This window comes from Poromitra crassiceps, assembly GCF_964638095.1.
Source record: "Poromitra crassiceps genome assembly, chromosome: 2".
NCBI lineage: Eukaryota > Metazoa > Chordata > Actinopteri > Beryciformes > Melamphaidae > Poromitra > Poromitra crassiceps.
In genome coordinates, this window is record NC_139624.1 from 86,625,617 (window position 1) to 86,641,119 (window position 15,503).

At 46.3% G+C, this 15,503-nt stretch overlaps 1 protein-coding gene across 1 annotated transcript in view; it reads left to right on the top strand.

Moving 5' to 3' along the window:
* Nucleotides 1–15,503, top strand: part of dnajb6b (DnaJ heat shock protein family (Hsp40) member B6b) — a 33,472-nt gene that overhangs the window by 49 nt on the left and 17,920 nt on the right. Inside the window, exon 1 of the mRNA XM_083658797.1 lies at nt 1–77. This exon is cut by the window's left edge and continues 49 nt beyond it. The gene's annotated coding sequence lies outside the window, so the exon portion shown is untranslated. The remainder of the gene's footprint in view (nt 78–15,503) is intronic.

Below are 15,503 nucleotides of genomic sequence, written 5' to 3' on the forward strand. Positions count from 1 at the left end.
AAAGGGGATAGCAATAACAAAAAAAGCCCTTGAAAAAGAAAGACCAGAGGAATCACAAGGACGTCTCCTTTGCAGAGGTGAGCGTTCTTTAAATTAGGGGGGAAGTAGGTGTTATTCGTGTTGATATGGCTTCATTTTGCCATAAGTCCGAGAACGTTGACCCGTCTTTTCAGCGTCCTGTCGCATAGTCTAACCTACACAACGTTACATGTGTGGGGATGCTGCCTGTGTAGTGTTTCAATGTCGCAACCTGGATGTCCCCGAAGTTATCGCCGTGTAGTCGCTACAATGGTCGCATCTTGGGACAGTCAGTGCGGCTAATACGTTCATTGTATCATACAAACATGCAATACATCAATCTCATAGATTAACGATTTTCAGTTTGTCTATTTTGAGAGAAAACGTTGGCGCGGCAGACTGAATTGCCCCAGCTAGCCTACCGAACTTATTCGTACAGCCTGTGCTCGCTCGGCTGTATCCACATCACGATAGCTACACTACAACTTTTAAGCAAATTAATTAACGACATGTATAAATTGAACATACGGGTTGTGAATGAAACATATTCCCAAACTGATTAACATTAGTCATTCTTCTTGTAGGCTTCAGTTCAGTTACTAGTAAACTGTCAATCCAGTGCCAGCGTTAACACTAGAGATGTACTGTAGTAGGTTAGCCTACCCACTGTCACTGCAATTGCCAACAACAGACTTCTCATAAATATCCAGAAATACCCCATTCTCAGTCGCTAATCTGTCTAGAAGTCCCTTCAAGTGTGTTTTTCTTTCTTTCTGTGTGATCTAGCTACTTTTACATTACTTGCATGTGAAGCAAAAGTGCCGCCTGTATGGTAGGCCTACTTACTGTAGACCAGGTTTGTTTACACTGATTGTTGGCAGTGCTAAAATGGAGACACTTAAAGTTACTTTAAGTTTTTCACAATAATGGGACCTTTAACAGTTTTATTTTCATTAAACAAGAATGAAGCATGGGGGTGGGTCAATCAAGTCGTGTATATGTGAGAGATTACGAAAAGCCCTTGTTTGCATGGTGCTGGGAGGAGGCTGATTTATTTATAGATCAACTATACACATTTCATAAACATTTATGTTAAAGATGGAAAATATATTTAGTTGATGGGAAAGAGGGTCTGAATTCTCAGTCAGACTATAGGGGGGTTGGGGCAGTCTAACAATACCTTTGTAAAACAAGGATCCCTTGAGCTTGAGGTTATGTGGCAGCCTCCTTCAGGCGCTTCTTCTGACAGCTCGTCTGATGCCTCTCTGGGCGAAGTGTCCTCTTTCCTTATGGTCTCAAAACTTGTGGAAATCTTAAACTCAATTTATTTCTGCACTCTGAACGTATGGGTAGGGTCAGATGGAACAACCTTAACATATCAGAATCCTAGGTGCTTCAAAAAGTGAGCAGTTATTTTTTTTAAAGACAAAGTTTGACGAGAATCGGCTAGTTGTCTGGGACCTGACACCCGACACATGCACACTGGCATAATTTGGTGATACTGCCGGAAAAACTAATTTAGAGGTTCTGGGGCTAGTGCATGTTAAAGAGCATGGTGCACGTAAAAATCTTTTTTTATTTATTTATAGTTCTTCTTCTTCTTCTTCTTCTTATGAAAATAAGAATTAAAACATGCCCCCAGGGCAGAAATACGGAGAAAAAGGTGGCATTATAATGCACATGCTCAAAAACAGCCATCTGGGCAGAGAACACCTGTGACGTCACTTGGGCGACTGTACCTTGGCACGCGTACAATAATTATCGTATTTGTACGATAATTTACCACCAAAAACGATCATGTCAATTTTTTTACCCTCTGGTACGATAATTCGACACTGCCCAGAATGCATTTTGGCATTGACGGGAGAAGAGGAAAACTCCGCTCCACCATTTTTCCCTCCAAGGCAACTGTTTACTTTCTGTTTAGTTTGGGCTCTATCTATGGTTAATATGGCACTTCATGAAGTTTTTAATAGTTTCAAACTTTCAGTAGTCAAATGTAACTAGTTGACCCCCAATATCAATCGGTTTTTCAAAATAACGCCTATTTGGAAATATAATTTTGGAGAACCACAGCCGACCGACCATCTCAACTGATGTAATCCGGCTCCCGAATGGTCTCAGGCGGATAAGTATATCGTCGCAGACGGACGGACAGACGCTCAGCATACAGGGGTAATGATCCGAGGAAACGTTTATTGTTTATGTTTATTAAAATCGTCACAGGTGTTATTGCTCGATTTGCGGGTTTTCTTGAGCGCGTGCCAGTTGCTTTACAAAAAAACAGTCTAGATGCAGCTATGTGTGGGGGAAAAACAAAAGAAAATCCTAATTGCTACATAAAAGTCCCACATATTAATGCAAAGTGGTCTCTAACCTACACCATGCTCTTTAAAAGTATGTCTCTTTCCAGAAATCATGACCCGGTTACCCAAGATTATCCACAGACCTCGTTGTGAGCAGGAGCAGGATCATCAGGGGTGTCAAACTCATTTTAGTCCACGGGCCACATGCGACCCAATTTGGTGTCAAATGGGCCAGACAATGAAAATCAATAATCAATAATAACCTATAAATGACAAAACCTCCAAATTTTCCAGTTTCTTTTAGTGTAAAGAATTACAGTACATTTAAGAACACCTTATCATGTAGGGTTATCTCAGCTACCATCAAGCACATGATCTACTCTGTACTGTGCATTAAAATCAGGGGTGTAGTGGAGGGTAAACGCAATTTACCCACCCCTTTGAAATGAGACAGATATGGCCCTTTTCCACCGCTGGTATTAGCGGTCCCGCCCAGCTCGTCTCGCTTTTTTTGTCTCATTCCACCGATCAAAAACCTGGACAGCCCGGGTTGAGTCGGGGTTGAGTCGTGCTAGTTTTGGTCCTTGCTTTGTTGAGGTTCCAGCGATGGACCCGGCCGGTACCATACAGTGACGTGAAAACACTGCAGACGACTGATTGGTCAGGCAGAATCGTGTTTACTGTATCTACTGTCAATGCTGGATACCAGTTTAGTGGGGCTTACCTTCTCTTCTGTTATTTCCATCAGTCTTTTGTGTTGCTGCCTTCGGCTCTGGTGAAATAAAATCGATCTCCTTGCTCAGCTTTAACATGACGGTGGTTTTCACTTGTTTTGAGAGAGAAAAAGTCAGCTGTCGGCTCCGCTAGGCCGGAGGCGGGGGTTAGCGAAGCCGCAGTCTTGCCTGGCCGAGTGGCTGCCGGGGTAGAGGCTTCCCCTCTCCCCGTAGCGTAACCCCCGTCCCTCGCGCAGCGAATGCATGTAAAGAACAACAGATTGATATCCATTCTCCTGGCCGATGGTCTTATTTGCCCATGTATGTCATATAGAGGCACCGCACCAGTATTTCATAACCAGTTTAAAAGTTCCGTGTATGGATTTAATTTTAACGTTATATATTATACCCTACTTTGGCTATGGGCGGAGGGCAGATGGTCGCTATGACGACCAGGTGTGGGCGGAGGCGAGTAAACTTGCTGTGGAAGCAGAAGTTTATATCAAGTAGAGTCGAGTAAGGCAGGTAAGAGTAGAGCCGTACTGTGCTGTTATATGTGGTGGAAATGAGCCAATAGTTTACTCACCTATTTTCAGATCAACTGTATCAATCATTGAGGGAAAAAAAAAGTGGGTAAACTACTCACCTTGGATAGTTTACCCACCTCTGTATTTACCACTACACACCTGATTACAATTAATGGCAACTATGCAATTCTCTATAGTCAAGCAAAGGTAATGAAAATAGCTGACCATGTAGTGATTAATACAGATAACATGAATAGGTGACTTAATATTTAACTTGCTCCTGAAACCTGGTAACTCTTAGCCTTCACAAGTGCACCACATTGGATTGAAGGACTTCTCAGTGCAATTTTCACACTTTGCAAAGTCATCCTTTGGGCCGTATTGGACCCTTTGGGGGGCCGGATCTGGCCTCCGGGCCGCATGTTTGACACCCCTGATCTAGGAACTATTTTCTTTCGACTGAATTACTATCGCTTGCTGCGAGCTAGCTGCTGCTCTAGTTACTGCTAGCTGCAGTTTCATGTAAACTAGCTAGAAGCTAGAGGGTGTAGTTTGGTCGAAATAAAATAGTTCTGCTCACAACAAGGTTTGTGGATTATCCTGAGTAACCGGGTCATTACTTATAGAAGAGACATTGCTGTTGAGTTTTTCAAATGCATTTTTTGGTACTTTGAGCACCACAAGCTGAGTGTTGTGGTGCATCCAGTTCCATTGTATTGGAGAGAAGGCAGAAATCTCTATGACCGATATCTCCAAAACTCAGGCAACTAACACAAAACGATGGATAAATGGCACTACAGGTGAGAGGGAAAATATGTATTTTGGATTTTAGGGTGGGTTAGTTAGTTTAAATTGTCTTTACAACGGGCAGAAAACAACAAAAAAAGGGTGCATTACAGCACTCCTAGGATGAGATGAGTGTGTTTCAGACATAATGCATCAACATAAACTGCACAAGCGTCAAGTCAGCCAGAATGTAAAAGTAGATCATCTGCTTTAGGGCTTTCACAATAAAACCAGTAACGTTAACAAACATCACAACAAGTATTTTGATACAAGTTTTGCTGTTTTGTTTGGTAAAATACCTTTTTTTCCTGCAACGTGCATCAATAAGGCTATTTACTTTTATTTAAATTACATTATTTAGAAAGTTCTAACAGGAAGTTTCTGTGTTATTCTGGCTGACCTGACGCTGGCAATCTGAAAGTGTCAATGGCCTATTTTTAGCGTTTAACATACGCCGTTTACCTGCGTTCAGTAATTTTAATGTAAAAAAAAAAGTATTATTATAAAAGTAGTATTGATGGCTCTTTTAAGGCCCATTTCATTTGGCACACCAGTACAGCACAGCTGTATAAGGCCGAACAGATGTTGCTGTGGTCTCGCACTGCTCAGCCTGTCTGGATTAGTTAGATCCAACATCAAGTAGGTTCCTGCTGAGGCAGTGCTTCTGGAGAAAAGAAGAGCCTCCCTCGCTGTTCACAAATGAACACTACAGTACTTCACTCCCTACCTAAGTCTCTCCTTGGCAAGCTGTTATTTAGCCTCAATTCATCCATCCATTCATTCTGGAGGCCTAGCTGCTGATATGGGTCAGGGACACAGTGGCACAGCTTGACACAAAGAATAGAATAGAATTGAATAGCCTTTATTGCCATTGTAACTTGTACAACAAAATTCAGTGTGCAGTACCAAGCTACCTAGGTGGAATAAAAAGATATATAAGTCTAAAAAAAAGCCCACATATATACCACATACTTAAATAATAAGTACCGGTAAATAAATAATAAATAAAAGGATACAAAGATAATAGAATAAAATAAGCATTAAAAAAGGGGTCAGCGTTCATATCATGTGTGTGCATGGATCACACACAGTCCACTGTATGTTGTGCGATGTCAACCACAGTGAAACATCGTGAAGGACGATGGCATCGTCGTTGATGGGGGGGGATTAATTAATGATTTATTCATTCAGATTCATTTCATTCAGATTCATTTATTTAAAGAATGGGACATTGCACATTGATGAACAGTACAGCCGTACAGTAAACATGCCAGGTTATAGCCCAAGGGCTAGTTTCCACCTGTAGTCCCATGGCAGGTTGATGTAATCTTGAAAAAGAAAAGAAAAAATAATAGTACAAAAAAATTAATAGTACAAAAGGTTAGTAAAACATAAGGTGAGTAAAACACACAGAGCATGCAACGAAACATGACAGACGATATGTTAAGTATGATCACATTGCTGGTTTGATCTGAGCCATAGTTTCAACTGGCCTTTAAAGGTGGCGAGACTAGGGCATTCTCTAATAGAGGGAGGTAGATTATTCCAGAAGGTGCTTCCCATGAAGGATAAGGTCTTCTGACTAAAGGAAGTTTTTCTAAATGGGACCTCACAGACCTTTTTCGTGATGGCCCGAGTGACACGAGTCGAGTTGGCGGTCGAACGATATTTAATGAAGTCAGCAAGAGGAGGCGGCGCCAGTCCATGTAGAACTTTGTATATTAGACAGGCAGAGGTGAAATTTCTAAAGTTCTCAAAACTTAGCATGTCATATTTACGTATGACTTGACAGTGGTGATGAGAAAGGGTTTTTTTTATCTAGTATTTTCAGGGCTTTTTTATAAAGTAGTTCGGCTGTTTTGAGAGTGGTTACTCCTGTCAAAGACCAGCTAGTTATACAATAATTCAGATGCGAAAGGATCATCGAGTGTAAAAATAAAAACGCAGCATCTGTGGACAGACAACTCCTTATTTGTCTGAAATTATACAGGTGGAATTTATTTTTTTTGGAAATCATTTTAATATGGTTGCTGAACGTTAGGTTGGAGTCCAACATCACGCCTAAGTATTTAAACTCATTAACCACAGATAATTCCTCTGACCCCAAGAAGACATTGGAGCGCGGAGGTGCAATGTTTCTTCTAGAAAAGAACATACAAACTGTTTTTTTTGCATTCAGCACGAGACAGGATTTAGTTAGCCACGCCTGGATATGAGAGAGAGCTAAAGATAAGACACGTGCCGCCTCCCCTGGGTTTTTAGCCCTTGTGAAGATGACTGTGTCATCAGCATAAAGCTGAACATCTACATTAAAACAGTAATCAGGAAGATCATTAATGTACAAAGAAAAGAAAATTGGCCCCAAAATTGACCCTTGGGGGACCCCTACTGGACAGCTCAGGTAAGGGGAGCTGACACCGCCAACCACAGTGCACTGCTCCCGGTGAGACAGATATGATTCAACCCATTTAATGGCCTCAGCAGAAAAATTGAAACTGGACAATTTAGAGAGGAGCACACTGTGGTTGACGGTGTCAAACGCCCTCTTAACTCATTCACCGCCAATGACGTCTTTGACGTGTTATCAGCAATGGCCTTCCCCGCCAAGGACGTGTTTGACGTGTTTTTGTTTTTATTGGTGCAGCGCCTGCAGCAAACACTTGCCCAGCCTGTCACACAGACACAGGTCCCTGCCTTCAAAGGGTAGCCGACAGCACGCGATCAAACACATACCGCAGCTGTTGTTTTGAAATTGAGCCAGAGGAAAAGCAGAGAACGGGTAACGCTTCCTTGTGCAGACAGGAGAAACGCAATTGAAACGCCGAGCTGGAGTCGCCTTCCTCTGTGCCAGCCAGGAGAAAACGGGAGAAAGTAATCAAGAGATGTGTTTGATCATGGAGGAATGAGGAAATGATCGATCAGTTTGCGAGGGCGGTGAGGACGTGTTGAATAGCCGAGGGGAAAACGGGAACGATCATAGATATGACAGGGAGACATGGACGAGGACGGTGTACCAGAACAAATCAAAATAAACACAGGAACAGCTAGGCAGCAGCGGGCAGAAGGCACTCACAGCAGCCCGCTGTCCTTCTCAAGAGCTCAAGAGTTGGTTCATGAAATCGCTGGGCTGCTCGCCCTCCAGTGTTGCTCCTGGCCAATCCCAGCGCCACAGGGCGTGGTTATTGCTTATCCTATGTTGGGTTAGAAATCTAAAAGGGGGATTGTGTGTGTGTGTGTGTGTGTGTGTGTGTGTGTGTGTGTGTGTGTGTGTGTGTGTGTGTGTGTGTGTGTGTGTGTGTCTGTCTGTCTGTCTGTCTGTCTGTCTGTCTGTCGGTGTGTCTGTCTGTCTGTCTGTCTGTCTGCACACTCACACCGAGTAAACTGTTTTGTTGAATGTAAAAAAAAAAGCACTTCATGTGTGTATATATATATATATATATATTTTTTTTTTGTCATTTGTGTCCTAACGAATAATATTTACATGTCTGATGTCAATACAGTTCAAAATAAAAGAATTGAGAGTGAGTTATGCCTGAGATTGTGCCCTTTTACAAAAATGCTTTTTTCTCCCTTTTCTCTTCCCAGACAGGCTTTTCTGGTGAACATGGGGTGTATAAAAAGGGTTATAAGTAGAGTACAGAACATGCTAAAAGCTAACTTTCTTTTTGGGGGTGAAAGTAGAGACTTAGATCTTCATTTCGAGGTATTGGACATCACTGTAGTCCTAGTACAGAATTTACTGTGGGTCTTGAAAGATGACCAAACATTATGGAAATACTTGGCCTGTGCCAAAAATGCCAGTCAGATATTGGCAGTGAATGAGTTAAGATCAAGGAACACCGCTCCCACACAACCATCCCTGTCCAAGGAACCTTTTATTTTCTCCAAGAGCAGGACCAAAGCAGAGTCAGTTGAGTGATGTGGACGAAAACCAAACTGCATGGGGTGCAAGGGGGTCTGGCTCGTATCAAGAAATTCTATAAGTTGTTTAGCAACCCATTTTTCAATGATTTTAGAGATTATTGGTAAAATACTGATGGAGTCGCTGCGGTGCTGTAATGCCGTTTGGCTCCGCCGCTACAATGCACGTTAACAGCAGGACAGCTGAGCTCTACATGAGACCGGTGGGCAGGCTAGCTACTACTGCACAGACTGAGCCAGCCGACAGTATGAGAGCAGTGGCTCTCATACCAGCAATATTGAACCAACAGCGCAAAACAAATAACGTTAACGTTACAGTCTACAGATCCTGACCAACAACGTGTGTGTGTGTTGAATTTAAGTAGCTGGCCGAAAACGGACAGAATTACTGGCGGTCGGATATAACGTTAGATTCATGTGGATTTTTGAACCTAATGAGAGAGAAAGTTGAGGAGACTGAGGAGAGAGTTGATATAGAGACACAGCAGCAGCTGCTGCTGCTGCTGTATGTAATGGAGCGACTTCAACTTTACTTTGGAAACAGGCGAGTTCAATTCACAGTTGAATACTTTTACTCACTTTGGGTTGAAAACAGCAAAGAACATGAAGTTTCTTCTTTGTCGTAAAGTTTTCACAACACAACCGACTTCTCACGTGCAGGGGACGCGCTGGCGACATTAAACAAGCGCACCCTGTTCAGAGAAGCAGTAGAGCGGCGGAGGAGGGGAGGGGAGGCTTCTCTGAACTGGGGTGCGCTTGTTTAATGCCGCCGGCGTGTCCCCTGCGTGACATGACACGGTCATGTCACTTGGCCTTTTTTATTAGTAAAACAGCAAAAAAAAAAATTCGAACAGATAATTACCGTAATCATGATGATCCGATGTAGAAGGCTCAGAGGTCGATGAGGGTCGGCCTGATGGGCACTAACGGGCACTGATGCACCTGTACTGCCGCCCAGAGGGCAGGAGAGTGAAGAGGTGGTGTTAGGGGTGAGTGGGGTCTCTACAGATGGTGGTGGCTCTGTGGAGGCAGGTGGTGTTAGGGGTGAGTGGGCAGGGCTCCAGACTAACTTTTTACACTAGGTGCACCAGTGCACCTTACTTTTTAATGTAGGTGCACCAGCACATAATTTAGGTGCACCCACATTTTTCACCACGCCTTTTGGCACCACAATTAGGGATGTCAATTTTCGGTTAATTTCACTTTCGATTAACCGACGCTAATAATCGATTGTCTATTTACTCAATGAGCTCATGCCCAAACAAGGCGTGTCTATTTAGATGCTGAAATGTTAATGCTTTTTGTGTTAGAATTATGCCTTTATTTTTTGTTGGCTTTGCTGAAATTTATAAGTTTATTGCCACATTTTGATCAGGTAATCATTCCAAAATCATTCTGGCTCTTATATGGATGACAAGGAAATATATTTTTGAGAGCTTTATTTCCTGTTTATGTAAACATTACAACAACAACAATCTGTTTTAAATAACAGATTGTTGCTTGTCAACAACTAGCATCCCGCTAGCGATGCTAACATTAGACGCTAAGATGTCATTGTCATGCCAGCCAACCTATAAAGAAAAAACATTGCATGGATGCAACTGGGACGTATCCTCAGTGATGTACCCTGGGGTCATAGGATGTTTCGGGTCTCGCAACATCATACACCCTCGCCCAGGTGACCCAGCCGGGGCTGGCCAAGCCCCAACTTACGTCCCAGTAGCTACCCACGGTCAGCCCTCTAGGAAGGGTCGAAGGTGGTCACGTGGTCAGGGCCACTCAATCCGCTGCTCCGGAACTACTCTGCCGGGACCGGGGGGGGAGAGGGCTCTGGTACGTAGAGGGACCGGGCTCTGTGGGTTGCCACCCGGCCGGGCTCCTCCCTCGTCTCACCAGGTCTAGGACCTGTGCGCTGCACCAGACTCCCCCGCTCCAAACATCTCATTCCGAGGTGATGGTATCTTAGTGGACACCATGCAGTACCAGTACTTGGTGGCACTGCAGTCTCCACTTGCGGCTTGAATGGCCCTCCTACAAGGCCTCTTGTGGATTGTTGGGCTTCTTCCTCACAGAAGACGCAGGCTGGGGCGCTAACCCATACTGCTCCCGGGTGCCGTCCCTGTTCCGGCTGTCAACTGACTCTCCAGTGGTCACTAGTCTATTCCTATTCCTAATGTTAGTCAAAACTCGTCTGCTGAAGCCGTAGCTTTGTCTCCCGTGTACAAAACCACCATCTGACACATTTTAATTCCATCTGTTTGTGACTCCGATTCCGGTACGAGTGAGTCTGGCCGGTCACACCAGTAATCTGGATGGCTGGCTGCGGACTGTCCTGTGTTCTACTAGCGATAAGGACGATACGACTTCCAGTCGGATTTCCAAAGTAAAACGATTCTGCCCAAGTCTAAAGCACTCAGAAGCAATTGAAAACGTTTTATTTTTGTATTTCCCTGTCTTTCTATGTGAGAGATTTAGGTTGACAGCGGCCGCACGCTGTGGCACAAAGCAGGGTGGTAGAGAGAGAGAGAGAAAGACGCTACAAGACGCTACAAATTCCAAGGCGCACCAGTGCATGTTATGAAAATATTTAGGCGCACTGGAAGATTTTAAGGTGGGAAAATGCGTGTAAATACACGCACTCTGGAGCCCTGGTGGGTTCTCTGCAGATGGTGGTGGCTCTGTGGAGGCAGGTGGTGTTAGAGGTGAGTGGGCTCTCTGTAGATGGTGGTGGCTCTGTGGAGAGAGGTGGTGTTAGGGCGTGAGTGGGCTCTCTGCAGATGGTGGTGGCTCTGTGGAGGCAGGTGGTGTTAGGGGTGAGTGGGCTCTCTGCAGATGGTGGTGGCTCTGTGGAGGCAGGTGGTGTTAGGGGTGAGTGGGCTCTCTGTAGATGGTGGTGGCTCTGTGGAGGCAGGTGGTGTTAGGGCGTGAGTGGGCTCTCTGCAGATGGTGGTGGCTCTGTGGAGGCAGGTGGTGTTAGGGGTGAGTGGGCTCTCTGCAGATGGTGGTGGCTCTGTGGAGGCAGGTGGTGTTAGGGGTGAGTGGGCTCTCTGCAGATGGTGGTGGCTCTGTGGAGGCAGGTGGTGTTAGGGGTGAGTGGGCTCTCTGCAGATGGTGGTGGCTCTGTGGAGGCAGGTGGTGTTAGGGGTGAGTGGGCTCTCTGCAGATGGTGGTGGCTCTGTGGAGGCAGGTGGTGTTAGGGGTGAGTGGGCTCTCTGCAGATGGTGGTGGCTCTGTGGAGGCAGGTGGTGTTAGGGGTGAGTGGGCTCTCTGCAGATGGTGGTGGCTCTGTGGAGGCAGGTGGTGTTAGGGGTGAGTGGGCTCTCTGCAGATGGTGGTGGCTCTGTGGAGGCAGGTGGTGTTAGGGGTGAGTGGGCTCTCTGCAGATGGTGGTGGCTCTGTGGAGGCAGGTGGTGTTAGGGGTGAGTGGGCTCTCTGCAGATGGTGGTGGCTCTGTGGAGGCAGGTGGTGTTAGGGGTGAGTGGGCTCTCTGCAGATGGTGGTGGCTCTGTGGAGGCAGGTGGTGTTAGGGGTGAGTGGGCTCTCTGCAGATGGTGGTGGCTCTGTGGAGGCAGGTGGTGTTAGGGGTGAGTGGGCTCTCTGCAGATGGTGGTGGCTCTGTGGAGGCAGGTGGTGTTAGGGGTGAGTGGGCTCTCTGCAGATGGTGGTGGCTCTGTGGAGGCAGGTGGTGTTAGGGGTGAGTGGGCTCTCTGCAGATGGTGGTGGCTCTGTGGAGGCAGGTGGTGTTAGGGGTGAGTGGGCTCTCTGCAGATGGTGGTGGCTCTGTGGAGGCAGGTGGTGTTAGGGGTGAGTGGGCTCTCTGCAGATGGTGGTGGCTCTGTGGAGGCAGGTGGTGTTAGGGGTGAGTGGGCTCTCTGCAGATGGTGGTGGCTCTGTGGAGGCAGGTGGTGTTAGGGGTGAGTGGGCTCTCTGCAGATGGTGGTGGCTCTGTGGAGGCAGGTGGTGTTAGGGGTGAGTGGGCTCTCTGCAGATGGTGGTGGCTCTGTGGAGGCAGGTGGTGTTAGGGGTGAGTGGGCTCTCTGCAGATGGTGGTGGCTCTGTGGAGGCAGGTGGTGTTAGGGGTGAGTGGGCTCTCTGCAGATGGTGGTGGCTCTGTGGAGGCAGGTGGTGTTAGGGGTGAGTGGGCTCTCTGCAGATGGTGGTGGCTCTGTGGAGGCAGGTGGTGTTAGGGGTGAGTGGGCTCTCTGCAGATGGTGGTGGCTCTGTGGAGGCAGGTGGTGTTAGGGGTGAGTGGGCTCTCTGCAGATGGTGGTGGCTCTGTGGAGGCAGGTGGTGTTAGGGGTGAGTGGGCTCTCTGCAGATGGTGGTGGCTCTGTGGAGGCAGGTGGTGTTAGGGGTGAGTGGGCTCTCTGCAGATGGTGGTGGCTCTGTGGAGGCAGGTGGTGTTAGGGGTGAGTGGGCTCTCTGCAGATGGTGGTGGCTCTGTGGAGGCAGGTGGTGTTAGGGGTGAGTGGGCTCTCTGCAGATGGTGGTGGCTCTGTGGAGGCAGGTGGTGTTAGGGGTGAGTGGGCTCTCTGCAGATGGTGGTGGCTCTGTGGAGGCAGGTGGTGTTAGGGGTGAGTGGGCTCTCTGCAGATGGTGGTGGCTCTGTGGAGGCAGGTGGTGTTAGGGGTGAGTAAGCTCTCTGCAGATGGTGGTGGCTCTGTGGAGGCAGCGGGAGTTTCGAGAGGTGGCAGCTGGGCTCTGATCACTCTCTGGGCGCTGTTGATAACTTGCTGCAGAGCTTCTCTCTCTGCGGCGGTGCAGCTGGAGTACCATGTTGAGATGCCATACATGATGATACGTGATGCTGCAGTGGTAGAAGGTAACAACTAACAAGCAGGTCTTTATTCAGCTTTCCTTTCCTTTAATGATCTCAGAAAGTATAGCCGTTGTTGTGCCTTCTTTACCAGTGCATTGGTGTTGGCAGTCCATAAAACATCCTCTAACATGTGGACGCCAAGGAACTTGAAGCTTGTCGCTCTCTCCACCATTTCTCCATTGATGAAGAGAGGAGCGTGTCCACCTCTGCTCCTCCTGAAGTCAATGATGAGCTCTTTGGTCTTGCTGGTGTTGAGAGATAAGTTGTTGTCTGAGCAGCACCCCAGCAGTGACTGGACCTCCTCTCTGTAGGCAGACTCATTGTTATCAGAGACCAGCACAAACTGGTCCTGATCCTATCACGAGAATCTAGGCTGGTCAGCCTGTGGAGAAACTTAAGTCTCTCCACTTTTATCTGCCATCTCGTTCTTTGGGTCAGTCCCTCCCTACCCAGAGCTTGTGGCCAAGACTGAGCGTCGGAACACAGAGCTTTGCTTTGTGGCTCTGCTCTGTTCACCTCCATCGTCTGATACAGCTCCCTCATTACTGCAGCAGATACATCTCACTCTCCATCAATCTCAAGCCTTCATACATGCACATATGTAGTGCTGAAACAATGGTGCGTCGATTGACAGAAAATCTATCAATTATAATTTTGATAATCATTGTTTTAGTCATTTAAGGAGCAAACATTGAATGTATTCACCTTATTCCTGCACCTACGTTTCCCATGATTCTCAGCGGTTGCCGGTTACGGGCTTATTTTAGCCTAAATAGTATGTAGCTAAAAATAGTATGTGGTTGCATAGCGGCCACTTTTGTTTTGAAGGCTAAACATCCAAACCGGAACTCTTATTATTTGGTCATTGAACGTAGCTTTAGCGGTCTCTCTCTTTCAAGATTCAAGATATTGTCACTCCGTTGTACAATTATGTACGTGTGAAATTATTGTGCTGGGCGGCATCATTACAAGACATAGGTAGGTACAAAGTCACAACAATTATTATGATGATTTTCAGTCTCTTTCGCTATGAATGTTCCTGGGCGGAAACAGGCAACCGGCAGCTGGTAACAGGGAGGAAGGGTGTCATGGAAGCGCCCACGATCTCACCAGGAAACTCGTGAATACTTAGATTTTTTTTTGGCTGCTTGTCCGACCAAGTAAGCAATTTTATGGCACTAGGAATCGAGCTTGCTAGCTCGGCCGCTGAGCGGCCTCACTCGCCCTGCAGCTTGCATACTGTACGCAGGTCAGCCGCTGAGCGGCCTCACCCGCATCTCGGCTGCTCCGTGGCCTTGCCTGCCCTATTGGTGTGTGCGGATGTGTGTTCACAAAATGTTATTGCCCTTAAGTTTACATGCGCGTGGGTGTTTGTGTGTATGCCCCCTTATGACATCACTAATTACATCATCAGTCTTATGAGATCACTGATGACATCAGTAGATAGATAGATAGATAGATACTAGATAGATAGATAGATAGATAGACAGATAACTCTGGTGACCTCGTCCACTGATGATCAGTTATTTCCAAGGGCCTTTAAGCACACTGAGAGCCTTGCTGCTCCTGCAGGCCTGCCTATGGTATTGGGAATTACTTGCTAAATGTAGACATGAGTCACATGACCTGTCAAATGACTGAATGGTCACATAGTTGTGGGAACAGATCTCTCCACTGTAGATTTTCTGTAAATGTGCTAACCAAGTAATGGGATTATTTTCTCATGGATTGCTCCATAACAGGAGCCTCATGATGATGTTATAATAAAGACTGTGCTGTACCATCCGTTTTATATTTGATTAGTGGTGGTGTTTATTTTTAGTTTTCTGCCAGCACTTGTGCCAGGAAAATGGAAAAAAGACAGTGTGTGACATGAATAATTGAGTGCTGCTTTTTGTGAAGTGTTGAAGGTTACAACCGTGGCCTCTGGCGCCCTGTGGCATCGTGGGATTGATTGACTCACATTTTGTTGCTCACTCTGAGGCACGTTTTGCACAGAGCACATTAGGAACCCAGCAGTTCTGGGTCAGCTATGTGATGCTTCTCATGCATGAACACGCGCACACGCACGCACACACACACACACACACACACACACACACACACACACACACACACACACACACACACACACACTGCACAGAGCCACCAGTAAACAAATCAAGCTGACATTAGCACCCAGTAAATCCCAACTGCTGCGGGTGGACTGGTGATGGGGGAGTGGGTCAGTAATGGCGGAGTATGGGAGGGGGTAAAGGAACATACATTGAATAATATGACCGTGAGTCAAGAGGACATTGAGATGGTTTGGAGAGAAAAGCAAATGAAAAGGAAAGAACTTCTTGGTCACATCTTTTCTTAGATAAGAATCTTATCTATGTTACTGTAGGACAGGGAGAGTGAAGAAATGCCT